The sequence below is a fragment of the Schistocerca americana genome, chromosome 1, assembly GCF_021461395.2.
Source record: "Schistocerca americana isolate TAMUIC-IGC-003095 chromosome 1, iqSchAmer2.1, whole genome shotgun sequence".
Lineage (NCBI taxonomy): Eukaryota > Metazoa > Arthropoda > Insecta > Orthoptera > Acrididae > Schistocerca > Schistocerca americana.
In genome coordinates, this window is record NC_060119.1 from 321,438,705 (window position 1) to 321,465,280 (window position 26,576).

Here is a 26,576-nt window from a genome sequence, read left to right on the forward strand (position 1 = left end):
CAAAAAATTCAAAAGTGGTGATTTTGATGTGAGAAACAAAGAGATGGGAAACCACTGAAAAAGTTCAAAGACAACGAATTGCAGGCCATATTGGATGAAGATGATACTCAAATTCAACAGAAACTTGTGGAAAAATTGAATGTGATGCAGAAATCTGTTTCTCTTTGGTTGAAAGCTATGAGAAATGTGCAGGAAGTGAGAAAATGGGTTCCACATGAACTGAATGAAAGACAGCAAGCAAACTGAAAGACCACTTGTGAAATGCTGCTCGCCAGATGCAGAAGGAAGTCATTTCTCCATCGAATAGTGACAGCTGCTGAAAAATTGATATATTTTGAGAATTCTAAGCTTTATAAATCATGGATGAATCCAGGCAAACAATTGACATCCACTGCAAGACCAGATCGCTTTGGAAAGAAGACAATGCTCTGTGTTTGGTGGGATCAGAATAGTCTATTATGTGCTGCTAAAACCTGGTGAAAAGCATTAACAGTGATCACTACCAACAGAAAATGATCAATTTAAATTGAGCATTAAGTGAAAAATGACTTGAATATGGAAAAAGACAACACAAAGTTGTATCACTGCATGATAATGCCCCATCACACACACAGAATAATGGGTTAGGAAAACGATTGAGGCATGCAGCTTATTCTCCAGACTTGGCTCCATCAGATTATCATCTATTTGTGTCACTGAGACACTCTCTCGCTGAACAACACTTCAGTTCATATGAAAATGTACGAAAATGGCTCACTGACTGATTCGCTTCAAAAAAGAACTGTAGTTCCTCCACCCCCCCCTCCCCCTCCCCCTCCCCCTCCCCGTCCCCCTCCCCCTCCCCCTCCTCTTTCTAGGCATTCACAGCCTGCCAGAGAGGTGGGAGAGGTATATAAATAGCAATGGAGATAATTTTGAATAAAATATTGTTTATCAGTTTCAGACGACAGGCATGTAATTATTGGAACAAAATTATGCTTTCATGCTTCTACACCTGGTATTTTCAGGGTTATTCTGATATTCTGAAATGGTTTTATAACCACTGCAAGCTGAATTCCTTTCTCACTCCTTGTCCATTCCTAGCTTGTGCCCTGTTGGCAATGATCTTTCAGTGGTCAGTGATAAGCGTTAAACTTTAATCTTATAATAGAGGGAAACATTCCACGTGGGAAAAATTATATATAAAAACAAAGATGAGGTGACTTACCGAACGAAAGCGCTGGCAGGTCGATAGACACACAAACAAACACAAACATACACACAAAATTCAAGCTTTCGAAACAAACTGTTGCCTCATCAGGAAAGAGGGAAGGAGAGGGAAAGACGAAAGGAAGTGGGTTTTAAGGGAGAGGGTAAGGAGTCATTCCAATCCCGGGAGCGGAAAGACTTACCTTAGGGGGAAAAAAGGACAGGTATACACTCGCGCGCACACACACACACACACACACACACACACACACACACACACACACACACACACATATCCATCCACACATACAGACACAAGCAGACATATTTAAAGACAAAGAGTTTGGGCAGAGATGTCAGTCGAGGTGGAAGTGTAGAGGCAAAGAAGTTGTTGAAAGACAGGTGAGGTATGAGTGGCGGCAACTTGAAATTAGCGGAGATTGAGCCCTGGCGGATAACGAGAAGAGAGGATATACTGAAGGGCAAGTTCCCATCTCCGGAGTTCGGATAGGTTGGTGTTGGTGGGAAGTATCCAGATAACCCGGACGGTGTAACACTGTGCCAAGATGTGCTGGCTGTGCACCAAGGCATGTTTAGCCACAGGGTGATCCTCATTACCAACAAACACTGTCTGCCTGTGTCCATTCATGCAAATGGACAGTTTGTTGCTGGTCATTCCCACATAGAATGTATCACAGTGTAGGCAGGTCAGTTGGTAAATCACGTGGGTGCTTTCACACGTGGCTCTGCCTTTGATCGTGTACACCTTCCGGGTTACAGGACTGGAGTAGGTGGTGGTGGGAGGGTGCATGGGACAGGTTTTGGACCGGGGGTGGTTACAAGGATAGGAGCCAAAGGGTAGGGAAGGTGGTTTGGGGATTTCATAGGGATGAACTAACAGGTTACGAAGGTTAGGTGGACGGCGGAAAGACACTCTTGGCGGAGTGAGGAGGATTTCATGAAGGATGGATCTAATTTCAGGGCTTCCTCTAAGCGACCTATGAATAGGTTGGCATACGAGGGGGCCATCCTGGTACCCATGGCTGTTCCCTGACCCGCAACTTCTTCACTTTTGAAGGCCAGACATACCAACAATTAAAGGGAACAGCCATGGGTACCAGGATGGCCCCCTCGTACGCCAACCTATTCATGGGTCGCTTAGAGGAAGCCTTCTTGGTTACCCAGGTCTGCCAACCCAAAGTTTAGTACAGATTTATTGATGACATCTTCATGATCTGGACTCACAGTGAAGAAGAACTCCAGAATTTCCTCTCCAACCTCAACTCCTTTGGTTCCATCAGATTCACCTGGTCCTACTCCAAATCCCATGCCACTTTCCTTGACGTTGACCTCCACCTGTCCAATGGCCAACTGCACACGTCCGTCCACATCAAACCCACCAACAAGCAACAGTACCTCCATTATGACAGCTGCCACCCATTCCACATCAAACGGTCCCTTCCCTACAGCCTAGGTCTTCGTGGCAAACGAATCTGCTCCAGCCCTGAACCATTACACCAACAACCTGACAACAGCTTTCGCATCCTGCAACTACCCTCCCGACCTGGTACAGAAGCAAATAACCAGAGCCACTTCCTCATCCCCTCAAACCCAGAATCCCCCACAGAAGAACCACAAAAGTGCCCCACTTGTGACAGGATACTTTCCGGGACTGGACCAGACTCTGAATGTGGCTCTCCAGCAGGGATAAGACTTCCTCAAATCCTGCCCTGAAATGAGATCCATCCTTCACGAAATCCTCCCCACTCCGCCAAGAGTGTCTTTCCGCCGTCCACCTAACCTTCGTAACCTCTTAGTTCATCCCTATGAAATCCCCAAACCACCTTCCCTACCCTCTGGCTCCTATCCTTGTAACCGCCCCCGGTGCAAAACCTGTCCCATGCACCCTCCCACCACCACCTACTCCAGTCCTGTAACCCGGAAGGTGTACACGATCAAAGGCAGAGCCACATGTGAAAGCACCCACGTGATTTACCAACTGACCTGCCTACACTGTGATGCATTCTATGTGGGAATGACCAGCAACAAACTGTCCATTCGCATGAATGGACACAGGCAGACAGCGTTTGTTGGTAATGAGGATCACCCTGTGGCTAAACATGCCTTGGTGCACAGCCAGCACATCTTGGCACAGTGTTACACCGTCCGGGTTATCTGGATACTTCCCACCAACACCAACCTATCCGAACTCCGGAGATGGGAACTTGCCCTTCAGTATATCCTCTCTTCTCGTTATCCGCCAGGCCTCAATCTCCGCTAATTTCAAGTTGCCGCCACTCATACCTCACCTGTCTTTCAACAACTTCTTTGCCTCTACACTTCCACCTCGACTGACATCTCTGCCCAAACTCTTTGTCTTTAAATATGTCTGCTTGTGTCTGTATGTGTGGATGGATATGTGTGTGTGTGTGTGTGTGTGTGTGTGTGTGTGTGTGCGCGAGTGTATACCTGTCCTTTTTTCCCCCTATTCCCACTAAGGTAAGTCTTTCCGCTCCCGGGATTGGAATGACTCCTTACCCTCTCCCTTAAAACCCACATCCTTTTGTCTTTCCCTCTCCTTCCCTCTTTCCTGATGAGGCAACCGTTTGTTGCGAAAGCTTGAATTTTGTGTGTATGTTTGTGTTTGTTTCTGTGTCTATCGACCTGCCAGCGCTTTCGTTCGGTAAGTCACCTCATCTTTGTTTTTATATAAAACTTTAATCTTACCTTTTCTCCATCACTGACAGAGTGAAACTGAGTACCTGATTGGGTTTCGAGCCTAGGCCTTTGTCTTCAGTGACTGATACTCTTACCAATAAAGCCATCAGTGTGTGCCTCACAACCTGATTCAAAGCTTCAGTCTTCTGCCTACATCTCTTCTGGTTCCCACACTCAACAAGAACTCTGCTACTGAACAAGCACTCCTAGTTGAAAGGATAATGGCAGAGAAATGGTTGGCAGTCACCTACATGCTTCTTTTGGAATGGTAGTTTAACTGTGTAGCAAAAAGGGTACTCTAATTAAACATACGGACAGATAAAACGAGGTATTCAGTAAGCATGACGTAATGCCTCTCCCTTAAAATAAAATAAAAAGTGATGGGATTGCACACATTGGAGTTCATGAGCACATTACAAAAAATAACAATAGTTCTTTTGAAAAAGAGTTGATTTCATGTTTTTTTATCACGTAAATATTGCACACAGTCTAATGTTGCCCAATAAGACAAACTTCAGACAAATTTATTATGATGACTGCTTATATTTTCTACAACATCTCTTGTCCTGTGGTCTTAATCATACAAACGTCTTGACTGTTGTTTGACTTGGCAATGATTTTGTTTCTGTTGATTTCCTTACTTGAAAGCAATTGTTCTAATGTAAATGTAGACACATTCATTGTTTTATAAACAACTGTTAAATTTGTATAATGGGCCTACAGTCATTATCACACATAGCTTTCTACACAATATTTTAAAAAATTTCTCTTTCTGTCATTTAATTTAATACCTAAATAGTTATCTAACTGGAGGAACAGTATCCATGACTTTTTTCAATTCAATTTTTTAATATTTATGCACAATATGAATCAGGAAATTTCTGCCCCACCATATAGATGAGGCATTGAATGTCGGACAGAAACATTTGAAGGTTGACAGTTGGATATTTTTTAGCTACCAGACACTGTCATTTATCAGAGAAAGAACACACACACACACACACACACACACGTATGGCCATTGTCATCTCTGGACACTGTGGCTCATAGTGATCTCAGCAGAGTTTGGTACTGGGTACACAGAAGATATACATTGGTTGGGGAGGAGGGTGGATAGCAGAATAGGGGTCAGGAAATTAATATTATTTAGTCAGGGAAGGAATTAATATTATTTAGTCAGGGAGACAAAACCACAGTAGTTTCAGCCCCCTGCTGCTCTCACTGAAACTAAGTTTATTGTGTGATTTCTCTCCCTGTCATTCTAAGAAAGCCAGCCAGTACCCTTGAAGAGTAGTAAGAGACACTGTACTAGGTCTCCGTTAAACACAAACTCTTTAGGAATTAGTGACCCAATTATTTTGTGTCTCTTGGTCTACAGTGTTTCACACTGGAAGATTAAATTTGATGCAGTCTCATCTCCAACACCCCATAGCCTGCACTTGGGAGCTTCCTTCTCTATAACCATCATGTGCAGGTGTTTCCTGAAGTTCCTGTGGCCAGTCATTAGATATGTCATAAGTTAAATCTACCTCCTGTTCAAAGCCAAGAGTGCAGAACTTAGAACTTCTTTTGGCATCTGTAGCTTGCCATGTTTTTGTTTGTGGAGTTTACTCTAATATTCTATGTCGCCTCCTAATCCAGCTACATAGTTTAGATTTTACTGTTGCCTTTTCCAGTCCAGCAAATGGAGTAATTGCTGTATCCCTCACCAGCCTATCTCCTATTCATTACCACTAATACTGAGTGATCAGTGGCCCATAGCAGGTTTCCCTGTTGCTTTCACCTGGCCTCCCCAGAGATTCATAGCATTCTGCAATGATCTTATCTCATTGCAGGGGCTGGCAGAACTTTCAGATCTGCTTGGCAGTCTGAATGAATGTAGATGCTATGATCCTTGTAGCACATATGTTGGGTCTCCTCTGTGCACACTCTGATGGTAAATATTTCCAGCTGGAATACCATAGCCAGATTCTCTAGAGAGAATGCACTCTGTCGTCTAGGCTGCACCCCGTATACCTTGCACCCAGCAACTTCATCTGTTTCCAACCTTTCAGCAAACCAAACTATGTAGCCTGAATGATATTGTGATTCATTCTTCCACTGATCCTTCATAAAATTGTTACACTGAAAGGGGTATTGAAGCAGCTGGAAGTTATTGCATAGTCAGCTGGCATTTCCATGATCCTTCCTATACTCACCACATTTATTATATTAGTGTGGGATTCTGGGTATCCAAAAGGTTTTCAGTTTTTCCCAGTTTTTAACCTTTGTACCCCTGCTGTCACTTCCATTGTAACCCAAAAATGCAATGGGAGCATGTTCAGCATCCCAACAGTGGGTGTGCTCCAAGTTCTGCCGGTTTTGGCTAGGCAAGCCAATCTTTGCACCTTCCCAAGCTTTTTAGCAGCCACCTTTTGTTCTACTTTATTCTACTATATGTAGCCCCATAAGTCGTCATAAGTCTTACTATAGAGGTGTGTATCCAGTACATGCTCATGGGACTAAAGCCCTAACCCTTACCACAGGCCCTTATGGTGCACATGAGAACACCTTTTGCCCCGAGACTTATATTCTTTGTGTGAGAAGTCCATATTAGTTTCGCATCCAGTGTTACACGTAGATACTTCACTACCATCTCTACTGGTAGAATTTCATCAAGGGCCTTTAAGATTTCAATTCATATACTGGATATACTTCCTCATGAACAGCACACCAGCTTTTCTGGGAGTGATCCTTAGATCCTGCTTCCTACACTAGTTCTGGGCAGTGTTGAGAGCTCAATGTGCCATTGTCCTAGTGATACTTACAAATTTGCTAAGTACTGCTATAACTTAAGTCTTCTTCATATCCTTGGCAAAAGTAACCTCTACCATTAACTTCTTATTTAGTTCATTCACCACTTGGTTTTACTGTGCTGGGGTCAAAATCCCACCTAGCGGACACCTTTTGGTGGTGTTGATAAGCATTTTCACATCTATCATGGTGGCTTCTACCTTTCGTCTAGTCAGCATGGTCTTGATTCGCCTCCATATGATGGCCTTGATGCCATGCTCTTCTGCAGCTCTGGCCATGGATGTTAAGGTCACAGTGCTATAAGCTCCCTCAATATAAAGGTGCAGAAAGCAATTTCCTGGAAATGTAGAACTTTTTCCACCTTCTCAACATGTTGGTGAAGTCATGACCAATTTCTCTGGCTTCAGAATGAAAACAATGTTCATGTCCTCCAGTCATTATGAATGACCCTTGCTGCTAGACTGCATAGGAGTCTCACAAGTCCTTCTCCAGCTTGTTGCAATAGAGCCAGAAAAATTCTGTTTGGACCTGGTGACTGAACAGTTGAAAATTTCTGACCATCCCTGGATTTTCAGTCAACACATTCTCTGGCACATTCCCAGTTCTCCTGATGGCTACCTGTAAATCAGTATCGCCGGCCGGAGTGGCCGTGCGGTTCTAGGCGCTACAGTCTGGAACCAAGCAACCGCTACGGTTGCAGGTTCGAATCCTGCCTCGGGCATGGATGTGTGTGATGTCCTTAGGTTAGTTAGGTTTAATTAGTTCTAAGTTCTAGGCGACTGATGACCTCAGAAGTTAAGTCGCACAGTGCTCAGAGCCATTTGAACCATTTTTGTAAATCAGTATCTCTCTGGTACCAAATCTTGGTCTGTATCATCTGCTGGAGTTCTTTGAGGGAAGTGAATCTTGAGGAGCACATCCAGCATCTCGTATGCTACCCTTGTATACCCACCAACCACGACTGTCCTTAATGTGCCTCCTGAATTTATTGGTATCCTTGTGACAATTTTGTGAAGTCTGGTCCTGACATCTGCACCTTCCAGCTCCTCGCAGAACACCTTACAGACTGATTGTTTGGCTTGCTTAATGGCAAGATTGTTTTTGCAAGAACATCTTGATATTTTACCCATTGTTCATTCCTTCTTGCAAAGTTGAACAGCCTTCTTACCTGCTTCTTTTGAATTTCAAGACATTGCTGTTCATGCACTTCATGGTGAAGTTTCCCAAATCCAAGGTCATGATGGCAGACATCACGTCATCTGCCATTTCCTTTAATTCTGTCGGCTTTCTTGTCTAAGTTTCATTTCAGATATGTATGAGTCTTTGTATTTCCTATATGAGTCTCGGTCTGTTTTTCTCAAATTTCTGTAGGCCATGGTCTGTTCAACACCCATTTCAAGCCCAAACATAACATTTGCATGTTATATTCCTGAAGTTAGTTTATTTACTGCTACTCAGTATCTCTAGATTGCTCTCCAGTACCTATGCTGTTAGTGTCACTGCTTCCTCACACCAGGGCATTGGCATCACAGCCAACCAGGAGTTGTCCATTCAGCTGAAGTGCTCCTCACTTCCTGGGAACGAGGAGCACTGTCCACGTAAGGAAAGTAAGCTGATGTCAGAACAAATTTCCTCATCCTTCCTTCCACATGCTGTTTCAACCTGATGGTCACTAAGTCCCTCGAACAGGAGTTCACCATTGCCATGAATGAAACTCCTTCTTAACAGGCATGCATTTTCTGAGGGGTTTTTAGCTATCTAGTGTAAATCATCTTACTTCCAGTTCCTTTTGATACATCATCTTTATATAAACAGGGTTCCTGAATCAGGGCCTGTTTCAGAAACAGCTCTCATCAGTTCAACATCCAATGTTTAGGTGTTTGAGGCATCATCAAGTCCCCCAGTTTTTAAATTTGTTTCTTTGTTCTCCAGTTTCGTCCCCCATGAATTGGGGATATATCGGGTCAACATCAGTAGAGCTCCACAGCAGTGTAGGGCTAATTACTCAAGGAGGTCACCCTGTATCCCTGAGGCTCTGTGCACTACACATCTTTCCATGTGCTTAATACTGCTCAGGACAGTTTGTGTTATCCCTTGTGTTGGGGAAAAGAACTATGGGAAAGGTCTGTGAAAAAGAATTTGGGCAGAGATGGAATATTGTGGGACACGCTTCGTCAGATTTGTCTGCTAAGACCTGTCCAGCTTTGGAGATACTCCCAGTAGCAACATTACTGCTTCATGTGAACATCTAAACCTTTCTGCCCACTTGGCCAATACTATGATAAGGCAGTGTCCCCTGGAGATGGGGGAAGTTGAATGTAGTGATGTCTGTATGGAGCAGGTGGAGGGTTGCTAGGTGCAGCTTCAAAAATGGAAGAGCAGAGAAAAGGAAAGGATTGTGCAGGTGATTTCTTGGGATAGGAGATATGTGGGAGGCTGTAGGCAGATCGAGGAAAGGGATAGTGTCAGCTGGAGGCAGGACATAGCAAATGTTGAGGCCAGGTTAGGTTAAGGGAACAAAGGGTATGTTTAAGAAAGAGTTCCCACTTGTGCAGTGCTAAAAAGGTAGTGCTTGTGAGAAGCATCCAGATTACACAAGCTATGACACAGCCTTTAAGTCAAGAGCAACAAGTTGCATTTCATGCTCGGCAAGACGGCAGTCCAGCTGTCTCTTCACCATAGTTTGGTAGTGGCCATTCATGATGACAGACCATTTGTTAGATGTTCGTACCCAGCTAGAATGCTGCACATTGATTGTTACAGCTAAGTTAACAGAGTACATGGCTGCTTTCACAGGCAGTCTTGCTTTCGATGGGCTAAGAAATGCATCTGACGGAACTGGAATAGGTGGTAATGGGAAAATGCATGGAACATGTCTTATGTCTGGATCTTCTACGTGACATGAGCTGTGGGGTAAGAGGTTGGTAGCAGGGGTGAAGGAGGAATGGACAAGGATATTGTTTAGATAGTGTAGATGGTGGAATACTACTCTGGGAGGGCTTGTAAGGATATTTATTATTTCAGGACATGATGACAGGTTACCAGAAACCAGGCATAAAACATGATTCATTTGCTCCAGTCCTGTGTGGTACTCAATCACAATATGACCACTCCATTTAAGCTATCAGTTGATATGTGGGGAATGGTAAGAGGTAAATGGGGACACAAGGCATGAGACATCAGTTTGTGGGTGGGATAATTTTGGACTGTGAAGGCCTTAGTGAGACCCTAGACAAGTTTGAAGAGGGAGTGCTTGACCAGTGATGCAAGGACCATGTGAAGCTAGGCTATAGAGAAGAGATTTATTGGAGTGGAATGGTGGCAGCTGTTGAAATGGAGGTAGTGTTGGTGGAAGTTTGATGTGAATGGAGGTACTGGTGGAAAATCTGCCCAAGAAGCCACCTTTCTCTATGGCCCCAGCTCACCTGCATATTCTTGTCCCTTTATTTTGCCTCTCTCCTCTCCCAGTTTTGTTGCTGTACCTAGCAGCCTGCCATCCTGCCATGCCACATCCCTTTGCTCTCGCCCCATAGCTTGTATCACTGTAGAAGATCCAGACATAAGACATGTTTCATGCATTCTCCCTTCACCACCTATTCCAGTCCTGTCAGATGCATTTCTTAGCCCATCAAAAGCAAGACTGTCTGTGAAAGCAGCCACGTACTCAGTTAACTTAGCTGCAACAACCAATGTGCAGAATTCTAGCTGGGTATGAACACTAACAAATGGTCTGTCATCATTAATGGCCACTACAAAACTGTGGTGAAGAGGCAGCTGGACTGCTGTCTTGCTGAGCATGCCATGCAACTTGTTGTCCTTGACTTTAAGGCTGCTTAATAGCTTGTGGAATCTGGATGCTTCTCACAAGCACTACTTTTTTAGCATTGCACGAAGTGGGAACTCTTTCTAAAACATACTCCTTGTTCCCTTAACCTACCCTGGCCTCAACCTTTGCTATGCCCTGCCTCCAGCTGACTCTATCCCTTTCCCTGATCTTCCTCCAGTCTCCCACAAGTCTTCTATCCCCAGAACTCACCTCCACAATCCTTTTCTTTACTCTGCTCTTCCACTTTTGGAGATGCACCTAGCAACCTTCCATTTGCTCTCCACAGGCATCACTACATTCAACTTCCCCCATCTCCAGGGGACACTGCCTTATCATAGTACTGGCCAAGTGGGCAGAAAGGTTTAGCTGTTCACATGAAGCAGTAATGTTGCTACTGGCAGTATTTCCAAAGCCAGACAGGTCTTAGCAGACAAATCTGACAAAGCATGTCCCACAATACCCCATCTCTGTCCAAATTCTTTTCCACAGTTCTTTCCCATAGGTCTTTTCCCCAACACAAGGGGTAACACAATCTGTCCTTGGGGGTGTAAGGCACATGGGAGGATGTGTAGTGCACAGAGCCTCAGGGATACAGGGTGACCTCCTCGAGTAATTAGCCTTACACTGCTGTGGAGCTCTACTGATGTTGACCCAATATATCCCAAATTCATGGGGGACCAAACTGGAGAACAAAGAAACAAATTTAAAAACCAGGGGACTTGAAGATACCTCAAACACCTAAACATTGGATGTTGAACTGATAAGAACTGTTTCTGAAACAGGGTTGGTAGATAGTCCAATCCAAGAAGGGAAAATGTCACATAGAAGTTGGCCCAGATCAAGATTGAAACTTTACCTATTGCACATAGGAGGAACTTTCTAAAATAACAAAGAGGAAAGAAAAGAATGACTTCCTAAGGAAACATAGAGTGAATTAAAAGGTCCTGAACCTAAGCCCTCCAAGAAATAACTGTCTCAGAATAAAGGGGGTAAACCGACTCCTTCCACTTTCAAGATAGGCAATAAGAGGAAGAGGGAAGAGTCTGTTACTCCCACTTCCCTGGATAACATGATCTATAAAAAGCCAATACAGGAAACAGAGAAACAGATCTACAGAGCTGCTGTCTGGTTTTCACAGTGGGTCAGTCACACAGGATTATCCACTTGTTAACATCACCTCCCTGGGGGAGCTACTTCAGATGGCTCTTTTTGCAAATATTGAAAAAGATGAAAATCATGGCCACAAATTCAAGATGATCAGTCTGGAAGAGATGCTCTAATCTTTGTCTTTGAGAGAATGGAAGCAGTAGATTGGCTGAAGAAGATGTTGCTTCAAGATATCGCCATGTGAGGAGGTGAAGCTGCTACTCTCGGCAGCAGAGGAACCCTTAAAGAACACAAAGATATCAATATAGGCATCTAAACTATGGGCATTTCTCCAAAGACCCCTATTGAGAAAGTTCAAGCTCAAAATCAGAAAGTCTCGACAGAGGACAGGACGATAACTAACTGGAAAGTTGCATCTGATGGCCAAATCCTTGTGGCCGAAGTTAGAGAGAAATTGCTGGAGGCACTATGAGAGCAGGCCCTAAACTGTATTTAGGTAACTGTCAGGGTGATTATGGACATCAGATGTGACAATGATAGCAAGCAGGTGTCTGGGAATGTTGCAGATAAACCTGCAACACAGTAAGGAGACAACTGCCACCTTAAGTCGCCTCCTGGGAGGACAGGAGATAGACAAGGCCATGATTCAGGCAGCGCTACAGTGTTTTCTCCCATTGCTATCCTGCTAGCCCTCACGCCTCACGTCCTCCCCCCCCCCCCCCCCCCCCCTCCCTACTACCAATCCTAGCCCTAATCATACCAGTGTGGTATATGTGTGTGTGTGTGTGTGTGTGTGTGTGTGTGTGTGTTTTCTCCATATGATGGAGGTTTTTCATAGCCAAAAAATAGGCAACAGTGTACTTTCAAATTTTCCTATCTGATGTTCCACACCTGTTTCAGGTGGTGAGTAGCAATATGTCCTAATTAATATTGTTATTCCATCATAGATTTTCATTGTTTGAATATTTGTGTACATTTGTGGACCAAAAGCAATTGCTTTGCAGTCATAAATGAAACAGAAACTTGTAACTATGATCCAAATTAAGGCCGATATTAATGCCAGTTTGCATTGAAGAAAATCACAGCCATTTAGCAGCTCTATTATTATCAACAAACCTAGAAATTTGTATGTCTTCTTTAGTGTCTGTCTTTGTATATTGATCTGTAAATCAAATGAGGCAGCACAATCATAGTCAACAATTGGCTCATTACACACACACACACACACACACACACACACACACACACACGGCTGTCTTAATAATATATACAAATTTATTTATATTGTTCTGAACTTAAATTTTATGTTTCTCTTGTGTCAGAAATTGACATAGTTTGCAAAAATTTTATGAGAGACTAATACAGAGGAAGGAACTGTGTATTGCAAACCTAAGTCAAGTCATTTTAACTGCTATTTTAGTGTATATTTTGGCTTCAGAATGACATTGACCAACTTCTTAAATGTCCAACACTACAGACAACGTAATATCATAGAATTTCCAGACAGGAGGAGACTTGTTCCACAATGAAATATTGTAAAGTAATTGGAAACGAAGCTGTCTTTATTAATTGAATATGAATGCTGATGCTTTCTGACATTCTGACATTGCTGTTTCATACCCACTGTTTTACATTCAGTAGCTTACTGATGTTTCCTAATTCATATATCTTGACAATCTGTGTGATTCCTCTTGATTTCCTTGATCGTAATGAAAGTATTTTGCTTTTAGCACGATTTACTCACAGCACATGTTGTTGATAAATAGCTATTTGGTGCCAATTCATTGCCATGATTGTAATTACTTTAACAACTGTATCTTGTCTTTGCACTGATAGGCTTAATGTATCACGTGCTGCCCATAAAGTATTTTAATTTGTCCATATCACTACGTGATTTTGATTATAGCAACACTTGTTTTGATTTTAAATTTCTTTTAGTGTCAAAAATAGTAAAGTAATTCACAAAATAAAGGCAAAACTTGAGAAAGGACTGTTTGAGATATCATTTAGCAGCTTATTGCTGTATAAACTGTGATGGAAACTTTGTGTTACCCAACTTTTTAGTGATGCTCACTATCCCATTTAGGATCAGGATATGTTACAAAAGCCATTAAGTTTAGTTTGTGAGAATGTTATTAGTATAGAACACAGACATTACAAAAATAGTTTTGAGAAGTGTACAGTAATTCATTAACTATTAAATAGACAATATTATAAGTAACGTGCGGTTCTAGGGGCTTCAGTCTGGAGCCGCGTGACCGCTACGGTTGCAGGTTCGAATCCTGCCTCGGGCATGGATGTGTGTGATGTCCTTAGGTTAGTTAGGTTTAAGTAGTTCTAAGTTCTAGGGGACTGATGACCACAGTGTTAAGTCCCATAGTGCTCAGAGCCATATTAGAAGTAAGACGTAAATAGTACAATCTTTGCTTCTTTGCAACATCTACCTGGAAGATAATCTTTTTTTTATCATCAATTGGAAAACTTCCACCTTCAAAAGTTAATACTGTTTTTTTATTAGTTCACCTTATTTTTGTATTTCTACAGCCATGTTATCTACCAGCTGAAAAATGCTCCTCTTGGAGCGCAAAAAAGGCAAATATGCTCCTATTCAAAAGACTCTGACGAAAATCGGGGAACCAGCTGCCTCAGTTTCGTTCCACTTCCGTACCAAAAATTTTGACGTGTGAACATATTTGCAGTCTTTTAACACAGAACATTCCAAATCCTCTCTCTTTGTAGTTAAGTGTTTGTACTCAAGACTCTCACTGCCATTGTCTATACGAGCTGTGATAAAAAAAAAAGGAAAGGTTTGATTTTCATAATTAATCTTTATTTATTCTTCATCAACATTAACTTTGACCCCTTCTTAGTAATCCCCCTCGATATCATATCGTTGTGCCAGTGCTTTTTCCTTGCTCTTCTTCAGCCACAGGGATAGAAAAAAGTTGCAGATGGCCATGCCCAGTGAATACGGTGACTGAGGCAATGCAACAATTTTGTTTTTTTGTCAAAAAATAATGAACAAGTATTGAGGTGTAAGTGGGAGCATTATTGTGATGTAATTTCTATGAGCTATCATTTTCTTAAATTTGTTTCATCCAAATGGCCCATAACTTACAGGTAGTATTCCTTATTGACTGTGCAACTATAAGGCAGAAACACATGATGCATTGCATTGCAATCAAAGAAAACAGTGAGAAGAACCTTCACATGTGATCAAAGGTGTCAATTTTTTTTCAGTCTTAGCTCTTCATTTAGTTTCCATTGGGACGATGGGCCTTTATTTAGACACCACACCCATATACCCATGTTTTGTCATCTGGTATAACCTTCTTTAGAAGTTCTGGATCATTGTCAGTTTTGTTCAGAAATTGGTGAGTGATGTCTACACAACACTGTTTTTGGTCAAAATTCAACATTTTCAGAATGAATTTTGCTACTACACATTTCATGCTGAGCCAAAGGATATGCCAACATCAGCAGCAACATCTCTGTCACCGTCTTTGTCTCTTTCTCTCACTCTTCCTTACCAGTTTTCATTCCCTGCCACTTTCATTGTCTCTCTGTCTCACTGCCATTGTCTTTGTCCAGTTATTTTTCTCTCCCATTGCCACCGTCTCATTTTTCTCACTTAAAGTCTCCTGTTTTTCTCTTCAGCCACTGTTGTCTCCTCTTCACACACACATTGTTGGGGATGGTTTCCGTAGGGTTTTGACCCCTAGACTGGGAAACTTTAACAATGGAAATGGGGCTTGGAGGAAGTAGGCAAATTTTTTCACGTTGAAGTTCACTGGTCTGGGGATAAGGTGATCCAGACCCATTAAACCTAGATATGATCTCCACTCTATCTCTCTTTTTCATTTCCACTGTCTTATTTTGCTCCCACTGCTACCGCCTCCATCCATCTCTCTCTCTTTTTTTTTTTTTTTTTTTTTTCCACTGACCATCACCTCTTTCTCTCTTCCATCATCAATGTCCCCTCTCTCTTTCTCTCCCACTGTCACTGTCTTCTCTCTCATCCACTGTCACTGTCTCTCTGCTACTCTCTTTCAGCATGAAAAAGTGCAAATATGTTTGAATGCCAAAATTGTTGGTGATGAATGTGGAATGAGAAACTGAAGTTGCTGGTGCCCTGTTTCTTCACCAGTGTGTTTTAAAGAGGAGCATATTTACCTTTTTTGTGCCCTGGCAGAAACATTTTTCATCTGGTTCCCTGCTTTTCCTTGTTACAATAGGGAGTGCTACTTATATAAAACAAATTCTATAGATCTGAATATAATAGAGGGAAACATTCCACGCGGGAAAAATATATTTAAAAACAAAGATGATGTGACTTACCATATGAAAGCACTGGCAGGTCAATATAAACACAAACAAACATTACACATACATACACACAAAATTCTAGCTTTCGCATGTCTGCTTGTGTCTGTGTATGTGCGGATGGATATGTGTGTGTGTGTGTGTGTGTGTGCGCGCGAGTGTATACCTGTCCTTTTTTCCCCCTAAGGTAAGTCTTTCCGCTCCCGGGATTGGAATGACTCCTTATCCTCTCCCTTAAAACCCACATCCTTTCATCTTTCCCTCTCCTTCCCTCTTTCCTGACGAAGCAACCATTGGTTGCGAAAGCTAGAATTTTGTGTGTATGTATGTGTTTGTTTGGGTTTCTTATCGACCTTCCAGCGCTTTCGTATGGTAAGTCACATCATCTTTGTTTTTAAATAAATTCTATAGATCACTAGTTTTGACTGTTCAGTTATGTACTTCAACACATTTATGTACTTTGACAAGGACGAACCACAAATAAGTACTCACAATATAAGGTTAACACAAAATTGTCTCCCATCCAACCTAGGTTCACTTTACACTACTTTAAGAAAAAATTCACAACTTTTTTAGGCTACACTTGCACTATACAAAAAAATTTGGTGTTTGTGCTTGCAAATCAAAGAATTTTTTTATTACAAAATACTTTCTTGCTGGGCGCTTATGCAGCCAGGTGGGGCACAATTGAATAATTTCCAGGTCAAGACAGCTTGCTTGCACCTGAAGTGTCCATTTTACAGAAATAGGGCATCATAAAGTTTTATTGGTTAAAAGATTGTGACTAAAAACATAGCTTGGTGACCTCACAACCCTTGTAATGACAGCAGAACCCTTGCCTTGTGTCCACTACATCAGTTAAAACTACATTTACACCTCAGACCAGCTATTATGCACATACACTCCTGGAAATTGAAATAAGAACACCGTGAATTCATTGTCCCAGGAAGGGGAAACTTTATTGACACATTCCTGGGGTCAGATACATCACATGATCACACTGACAGAACCACAGGCACATAGACACAGGCAACAGAGCTTGCACAATGTCGGCACTAGTACAGTGTATATCCACCTTTCGCAGCAATGCAGGCTGCTATTCTCCCATGGAGACGATCGTAGAGATGCTGGATGTAGTCCTGTGGAATGGCTTGCCATGCCATTTCCACCTGGCGCCTCAGTTGGACCAGCGTTCGTGCTGGACGTGCAGACCGCGTGAGACGACGCTTCATCCAGTCCCAAACATGCTCAATGGGGGACAGATCCGGAGATCTTGCTGGCCAGGGTAGTTGACGTACACCTTCTAGAGCACGTTGGGTGGCACGGGATACATGCGGACGTGCATTGTCCTGTTGGAACAGCAAGTTCCCTTGCCGGTCTAGGAATGGTAGAACGATGGGTTCGATGACGGTTTGGATGTACCGTGCACTATTCAGTGTCCCCTCGACGATCACCAGTGGTGTACAGCCAGTGTAGGAGATCGCTCCCCACACCATGATGCCGGGTGTTGGCCCTGTGTGCCTCGGTCGTATGCAGTCCTGATTGTGGCGCTCACCTGCACGGCGCGAAACACGCATATGACCATCATTGGCACCAAGGCAGAAGCAACTCTCATCGCTGAAGACGACACGTCTCCATTCGTCCCTCCATTTACGCCTGTCGCGACACCACTGGAGGCGGGCTGCACGATGTTGGGGCGTGAGCGGAAGACGGCCTAACGGTGTGCGGGACCGTAGCCCAGCTTCATGGAGACGGTTGCGAATGGTCCTCGCCGATACCCCAGGAGCAACAGTGTCCCTAATTTGCTGGGAAGTGGCGGTGCGGTCCCCTACGGCACTGCGTAGGATCCTACGGTCTTGGCGTGCATCCGTGCGTCGCTGCGGTCCGGTCCCAGGTCGACGGGCACGTGCACCTTCCGCCGACCACTGGCGACAACATCGATGTACTGTGGAGACCTCATGCCCTTCGTGTTGAGCAATTCGGCAGTACGTCCACCCGGCCTCCCGCATGCCCACTATACGCCCTCGCTCAAAGTCCGTCAACTGCACATACGGTTCACGTCCACACTGTCGCGGCATGCTACCAGTGTTAAAGACTGCGATGGAGCTCCGTATGCCACGGCAAACTGGCTGACACTGACGGCGGCGGTGCACAAATGCTGCGCAGCTAGCGCCATTCGACGGCCAACACCACGGTTCCTGGTGTGTCCGCTGTGCCGTGCGTGTGATCATTGCTTGTACTGCCCTCTCGCAGTGTCCGGAGCAAGTATGGTGGGTCTGACACACCGGTGTCAATGTGTTCTTTTTTCCATTTCCAGGAGTGTATTTTATGTGCGTAAGTATGTAACTTTGAATCTCTGAATATTAGTAATGATAATCATATCAAAAAATATATCAGTGTTGCCCAAGATCATCATCTTATGAACATATGGTAAAAGTTTCAGTGGTCTGTCATGAATAGAAGTGGCCATCCTTACTATTGGTACTTTTCATACCCAAAAATAATGTTTTTCGGGGTTTTCTCAGGAACTGCTCATTGACAAATGGTGCTTTCATAAGCTGTCTAAGATCCATCATAGACCACACCAAATTCAAAAGAACCAATTGATTTGCTCAATTTTCCTGGGCTGGAGGAAGTGTAATGTTTAGATTTTGGCTCTGTACTGTAGGATAGCTACCGCATGTCTGTTCTTCTTATAGATATACAAATAGTTGCTAGTCCAAGGGCTATCCAAAACACTTGATCCCTTATCTCTTTGATCAGTAGAATGACTATCTTCACATGTGATTTTTTGGAACATGTTGGTACTACACACCGCCATGCACAGACCAATACACTGATGGTATCTTAAATAACAACTATTTACTTTCTTCACTTAAAACTTTCAGGCTGATACCCGTGTTTGATGTATTAAAACTCTCCCCTGACATTTTGTCTCTGACTGCGGGAGACATCCTCCGAGGTAAAATGGTGAACTGCAAAGAGAACTCAAGGAAACTGATTATATAGGCAGTGCAGAGGGTGCCACTGTCCGTCACGTGCCATCGGGTATGAGACTGTCTCTGGTAATGCCAACATTCTTGATTGAAAGTAATCGATCACGGTCGTGGAACCCTTGTCCGCCGGAAGAATGACGATGGATCGGTCAGCCTTCAGATCACGGATAGCCTGGGCTTCAGCAGTGGTGATGTTGGGTGTTCCCTGAACCATTACGCCAACAACCTGACAACAGCTTTCGCATCCCGCAACTACCCTCCCGACCTGGTACAGAAGCAAATAACCAGAGCCACTTCCTCATCCCCTCAAACCCAGAATCCCCCACAGAAGAACCACAAAAGTGTCCCACTTGTGACAGGATACTTTCCGGGACTGGACCAGACTCTGAATGTGGCTCTCCAGCAGGGATACGACTTCCTCAAATCCTGCCCTGAAATGAGATCCATCCTTCATGAAATCCTCCCCACTCCGCCAAGAGTGTCTTTCCGCCGTCCACCTAACCTTCGTAACCTGTTAGTTCATCCCTATGAAATCCCCAAACCACCTTCCCTACCCTTTGGTTCCTATCCTTGTAACCGCCCCCGGTCCAAAACCTGTCCCATGCACCCTCCCACCACCACCTACTCCAGTCCTGTAACCCGGAAGGTGTACACGATCAAAGGCAGAGCCACGTGTGAAAGCACCCACGTGATTTACCAACTGACCTGCCTACACTGTGATGCATTCTATGTGGGAATGACCAGCAACAAACTGTCCATTCGCATGAATGGACACAGGCAGACAGTGTTTGTTGGTAATGAGGATCACCCTGTGGCTAAACATGCCTTGGTGCACGGCCAGCACATCTTGGCACTGTGTTACACCGTCCTGGTTATCTGGATACTTCCCACCAACACCAACCTATCCGAACTCCGGAGATGGGAACTTGCCCTTCAGTATATCCTCTCTTCTCGTTATCCGCCAGGCCTCAATCTCCGCTAATTTCAAGTTGCCGCCACTCATACCTCACCTGTCTTTCAACAACTTCTTTGCCTCTATACTTCCGCCTTGACTGACATCTCTGCCCAAACTCTTTGTCTTTAAATATGTCTGCTTGTGTCTGTATGTGTGGATGGATATGTGTGTGTGTGCGAGTGTATACCTGTCCTTTTTTCCCCCTAAGGTAAGTCTTTCCGCTCCCGGGATTGGAATGACTCCTTACCCTCTCCCTTAAAACCCACATCCTTTCGTCTTTCCCTCTCCTTCCCTCTTTCCTGATGAGGCAACCGTTGGTTGCGAAAGCTAGAATTTTGTGTGTTTGTGTTTGTTTGTGTGTCTATCAACCTGCCAGCGCTTTCGTTCGGTAAGTCACCTCATCTTTGTTTTTATATATAAGTTTATTTAAAAGATGAGATTGAACATCTACGGTTGGCAGAGAATCAGGAACAACAACGAACAACAGCTGCCCATGGCAAGGTTTTTCTTCCGTTCATTAGTAAGGTCACGGATTCCATTGGGAAAGTTTTAAGCACATACAGGGTGGAAACTATTTTCAGACCCACCAGGAAAATAAAATATTTAAGATCGGCGAAAGATGCACAACGTTCTTTGGGTACACCAGTAATGTATAAAATTCCTTGTAGTTGTGGACAGGTTTATATCGGTACCACAAAGAGAAGTGTGAACACCCATCTGGTTCAACATAAGAGGAATTGCCACCTGGGTCACATGGATAAATCGGCCGTAGCAGAACATGTTTACCAGGAAGGTAATCATGAAATAAAATTCAGCAAGATGAGAGTCGTATCTGAAACCTCACATTATTATGAACACTAATTTTAACAGGAAAGAGGAAGGTGTTAAACTGGATAAAATTTGGATGTAAGTGTCGCACCTGAAACATGACAATCAATTACTTTCAATCGAGAATGTTGGCATTACTAGAGACAGTCCCATAGCCAATGCCACTTGATGGACAATGGCACCCTCTGCATGCCTATATAATCAGCACTTCCTTGAGTTCTCTTTGCCGTCCCCTACTTTGCCTTGGAAGATGTCTCTCGCAGTTGCAGACAAAACGTCAGTGTCGAGTTTTATACATCGACCACGGCCTATCAGCCCGGACATTTTAACCCTTTGTTGCCTGACGGTACTTTAAAGTACCAGTAAGTTTTGACTTTCATTATTTTCTCGTGGTGCAGTTTCGTGATCTGAGAGCCTGTCGGTACGTAACAGTAACTCTGCTCTACTGTTTCATAGATGTTATTGTGCAATACATAGACCTCTCTGGCGGTCAGAGCTTGAAATTGTTTTTCGCGCGCTGCTGTGAAAGCAGAAGATTGTATGTGCTTGTTTCCATGGTGTTGCCTGAATTTGTGCGCAATTTATTGAAACTTCCGTTGAGTTTTCCATTGTACGTACTTACCTTCTTTGTTTTTTTATAATAGTTTGAAGCATTACGTTACATGTGAATGAGATAAAGTGGAAAATATAAGGCGGACTTATTAGTACCGTCAGGTTGTGTGAACACTTTATTGTAGCAACAATGCATTACCTCTCACTAGTTGTTCTGTCCACTTTTTCTCACACAGAAATCGGTAAATACATTTGCCTGTGGAACAATTAGAACAAACAGGAAAGGTTTGCCAGGGAATTTACCTAAAGAAAAATGTCTAAATCAAATCACAGAGAGTCATCTTTAGACCTAACAGTATTTCAATGGAAGGAAAATAAAGTAGTGTATTTTGCGTCAAACTTCCATGGCACTGAACAGAGCGTAGTGACAAAAAATCAGAAAGATGGAACTAAGATGACTATACCATGTCCAGTTATTGTATGTGATTACAATAAAAACATGGGTGGTGTGGATCATGCAGACAGATTACGTTCGACTTATGGTCTTGACAAGCGATGAAAGAAATGGTGGCACCGTCTCTTCTGTGGAGCAATAGAAATTGCTTTTGTCAATGCTTACATCATTTTCAGTGATCTACATGGGGCACTGCCACTGCTGGAATTCAGGCGTGCTGTGGCACTAGGGCTAATGAATGAACAGCAAGTGCCAAATCTCAAAAAGAGAAACACTGGTAAAGATGAAATAACTCTCCCAAAGAGAACAAAGGATAACTTTTCTGTTCCGAAGGATGTGCATCTTGGCAACCGAGGAAACCATTTTGTAGTGTTCAGTTGTAAAAGAGGACGATGCGAAATGTGTGCGAAAAATAAAATTCAGTCGAGACCACATTCACAATGTAGTACATGTAAAGTATATTTGTGCTGCAATGAAAAAAATAACTGTTTCCTACGATTTCATGAGGGATCACTAAATATGTGATATGTATACACTGTCAAAAATGTATAGCTAAGTTACTATGCATTGTGAAGTTGTTCTAGAATAAATTTATGCGAAATTTAAAAAAAAATTTCAGAAATATCATATTTCTGTTAATTAATTTTCTAATGTAAAAATATTTAATATTTACGTGGAATAAAGTACAAGTTATAAAAATTGGAGCATTTTTCTGCGCATGTTGTGATTCTGTCCATGGAGTCTGACGGTACTTCTGAGTACCAGGAGAGAAAAAAGTTGTGCAAAATAAAATAAAATTTTACAAAAAATTCTACCGTCATTTGAGGCCACAATAGCATAAATTCTGCAAAGAAAATGTTAAAAAGTAAATTTTTTCTTATGTCAGGAAACAAAGGGTTAAGTGAAGACAATGCCAGCCGTGAAAACCTACGTTGTATCATCAGCTATTTATTTTCACTGTATATAACAAATACTCTTCTTTTAGGACATATTAGCATCCAGTGCTGTTGACAGCACTGTGCACAGCATGCTGTCTGTAATATGGAACATTCTATATATCTTTCATGATATTGGTATATGGGTAACACAAATGAAAAGGAAAAATAATATTTGGCCACATTCTGAAGTAGGTACCAGGCAATGGTTCTTTCATCTCGAGAATCGAACCTGATCATGCAGCATATTAGCTGTTATAGCTGTAATATCTGTTACAATCATCTAAACATTGCTAAAGATGATTGGCTGAATCTCTGTGGCTACTTTCCTTTTGCTGATTATAATTTACATCTTTAAAAAATTATAACAAGCTAGTAGGATAATGGATGCCATATATTGAAAACACTAACTTTTTTACAGCCAAGCTTTGTAAAATATTTTATTATTAATGATATGTGGTGGTGGTGGCAGTGGTGGTGGTGTGGTGGTGGTGCTTTATAGGTGTTTCACACATGCCTCATGACAATTTAAAGTCCTAAATCTTACTCATAGAGCTCCATGACAAGTCAGTCAGCTACATATTACAGACATTTTGCATTTCTAGTATATTATGTAAAATCAGAGGTGATTTGCGTCTTGTTAAAAACTTTCTTCAGACTACGAATCACAATTGTGTATCTTAATCTTAACTTATGTGCTGACACTCAAATTTTATGTCAGCTGTAACCATATAAAAATGAAACTTCCTGGCAGATTAAAACTGTTTCAATCTGCCAGGAAGTTTCATATCAGCGCACACTCCACTGCAGAGTGAAAATCTCATTCTGCATATAAAAATGCATCATTCCTTCATTAACAATATGGCATCCTGCCGTAGATATGCTTGCCATATTTGGTACCCTTCATTATAGAATCTTGCACTCCTGGGCTCTCTATGAGTGAGCATATGAGGTCTGTTCAAAAAAATCTGATACTTTGTCCACAACGTTTTTCTGTGCTTACGTTTTACATATTGTGTATGATCTCCTTTGAAATACTCTCCTCCACAGTCGATGCACTGCTCCCAACACCATTTCCACTTCCATAAGCAGTTTTGGTACAGACTCTTGCTGGATCGAGTGAAGTGCTGTCTGCAAATTTTCTTTTATCTCGTCTATCATTGCAAATCTTTGTCCTTTTAATGTGCTTTTCGAAATTCTGTAGGTAACAGTTCTGGAGAGCACCACAGTGATTTTGTTTTCTGCGTAATAGTCACACACCAGCAGGAACGAATGTGTGGGTGCATTATCATGATCCAAGACCATCAAATTGTCTCGCCACATTTCAGGCCATTTCATTCTCACATTTTCTCGTAGGCATCGCACCACGTACCAATAGTACCATTGATTAGCAGTTTGTCTCTGTGGCACAAATTCATGATGAACTAATCCTTCAAAGTCAAAGAAAACTATCAGCATGGCTTTGATATTTGACCTGAACTGATGAGTTTTCTCTGGTCTTGGCAAACCTTTCTCAATCCATTGTGAAGACTGAACCTTGATCTCAGCATCATCAACTATAGACCCATGTCTCATCACCAGTTGTGAGTCTCTTAAGGAACATCTTATTCCCACTTGCATGATCCAAAAGCTCTTCACTGATTGCAAGGTGAAGGTCTTTCTGGTCTTGACCCATGAGCTGTGGGATGAACCTGGCAGAAAAATGGTGCATTCCAAGATGCTATGTCAGGATTTAATGACATGATCCAACTGAAATGTTACATTCTTCTGCAATCTCTCAGACAGTCAGTCTTTAATTGGCTTGCACAATTTCATTGGAACTCCTAACATGAGCGTCATCAGTAGACATCGAAGGGTGTCCTAGACGAGGGTCATCTTTAACCTCTGTCTGGCCATTTTTAAACCATGGCACCAAATGTGGCTTAAGCACTCATCACCATAGTCTTTCTGCATCATTTGGTGTATGTCTGTAAAGAGTTTTTTGAGTTTCACACAAAATTTAATGCAGATGATTTGCTCCTCTAACTCTGCCATCTCAAAATTCGTGAACTGTGCAACACAACATTCTACTCAGTACAGCGCTGAACAGTAACTAACAGGCCTACAACAATGAAACTTCCGGAAGTTACACATTAAACACAGGCATGCGCAATGATGGCAACCGCATTTCACCCACCATTGGTGCGAATTACGAATGTCCTGGAATTTTTTGAACAGACCTCATATATTGCCCCAAGTTTCTCAAGAACTGTAACAACACTGACGTTTTTATGCTACTTACATCTCCCATTTATATCTCATATTGTCATCAAATCAAAGCGAGTCCATTTGATAAATGATATATTAGGTGCAAGAGTGGTACCTTGTACAAGTGAACACTTCTTGTGTGAGTGTCCCTACCTTTTGCCCAAAGGCATGTTTCTACTCCTTCTAAGATTATATGCTGCTACAATTTTATTACACTCTCCCATATTTTTCAAAATTTAGTCCAAAAGTGGCAACAGTTTTGTGCACCAAAGAGAGGGGGAGAGAGAGAGAGAGAGAACCTAAAGAACCAAAAACTTCAATATCTTTATCAGCAAAAGAAAATTTATGTTACTGAAAGTACATATGTATTAGTTTTGAAATATCCATTTGGTTTCAGAAACTTGGCACATAGTTCTCAAAGTTTGAAAATATTACTTCTGCAGAACTTCATTTGAACTGCATAGGAGATGCAGCAAACAGTGTATGTCACTACCACACTGTGACATATTTGTTGTCAAAGGAAAAATACACACATAGATGTCCACTGTATATCAGAGTGCCATGCATCTGGATCACTTCAGTATATAATCCAACATAGGAAGAATTCTGCAGAAGATTCTGTCAATGCTTTAAGTATTGCAAAAGTCGGAGGGCACTGAGGGATTACTTTTTGCTAAATAACGACAGTGCAGTTAAAAAAAAAATTCAAATGTAATGTTACCTTACAAAAGCTTCATTCAAGTTACCATTTCAACAGATTTCTGTTTTGGGCTTTCTTCCACATCATTAAAGTATGAATATTATCTCCATTAACTTCTGCTTCCTGTTATTCCTACCTACCAGACTGGGCTATTCCCACCATAATACTGTAGATAGATGCAGCACACAGGCCTACTTGTGTTCTTAGACTCACTGAACACAGTATGTACCTGATCTGCATAGAAATTCCTTCATAGTTGTAGCTTTGCTTTTATTTGGGCTGTTTAAAGCTTGTATCATTCCATGAATGACAGTATGACCAGATCAAATAATGAAAATTAAATGCAGTAAATAAGTTATAACCTCTGATTGTGTATGGTAACTGTCTTATGAACCACATGTTAACCTCTTTATTGCTGTTATGAAAACTTTGCCAAAGTTAAATCTATGGTAGTTGGTGTCTTTAGGGAGTAAGCACAAGGATTTATATACCATAGTTTTTCCCTCTTGTGGGTGTGCCACCTGGGATGAGCATAATAAAGTTGAAGAAGGAAATTTGCTGCCTATGTTTGTTTGTCCTAGTCAGTTCATTTACCTGCTTCTCACATTATGTTGCTTTCTTTCTTTCATCTATGCACTTACCATGAATTTATTTTGAAAATGACAGTAAATATCTCCTGGAAAAACTCCTTTTAAGCTGCATTCATTACTTGGACAATATGTACCATTTTCTGACAACAACAACAACAGCAATCCACTTCTTGTTAGTCATATAGTTATAAACTGGTGGCACAATATGCATTTTGTAACAGACTGGCTGCTGTCACACCTAGCTGTGAATAGCATGTTGATCAAAAGTCTCAGTATGTTTGTTTATCAATATTATGCTGCTTTTGATTAATATTTATCTACTTTAATAGTAGTGAAAAATTTTAGTAGTATTAATAGTTGCTAT

At 42.2% G+C, this 26,576-nt stretch overlaps 1 protein-coding gene across 1 annotated transcript in view; it reads left to right on the forward strand.

Annotated features, from left to right (window-relative positions):
* Positions 1 to 26,576, forward strand: part of LOC124598646 (protein furry) — a 1,150,963-nt gene that overhangs the window by 1,081,190 nt on the left and 43,197 nt on the right. The window lies entirely within an intron of this gene.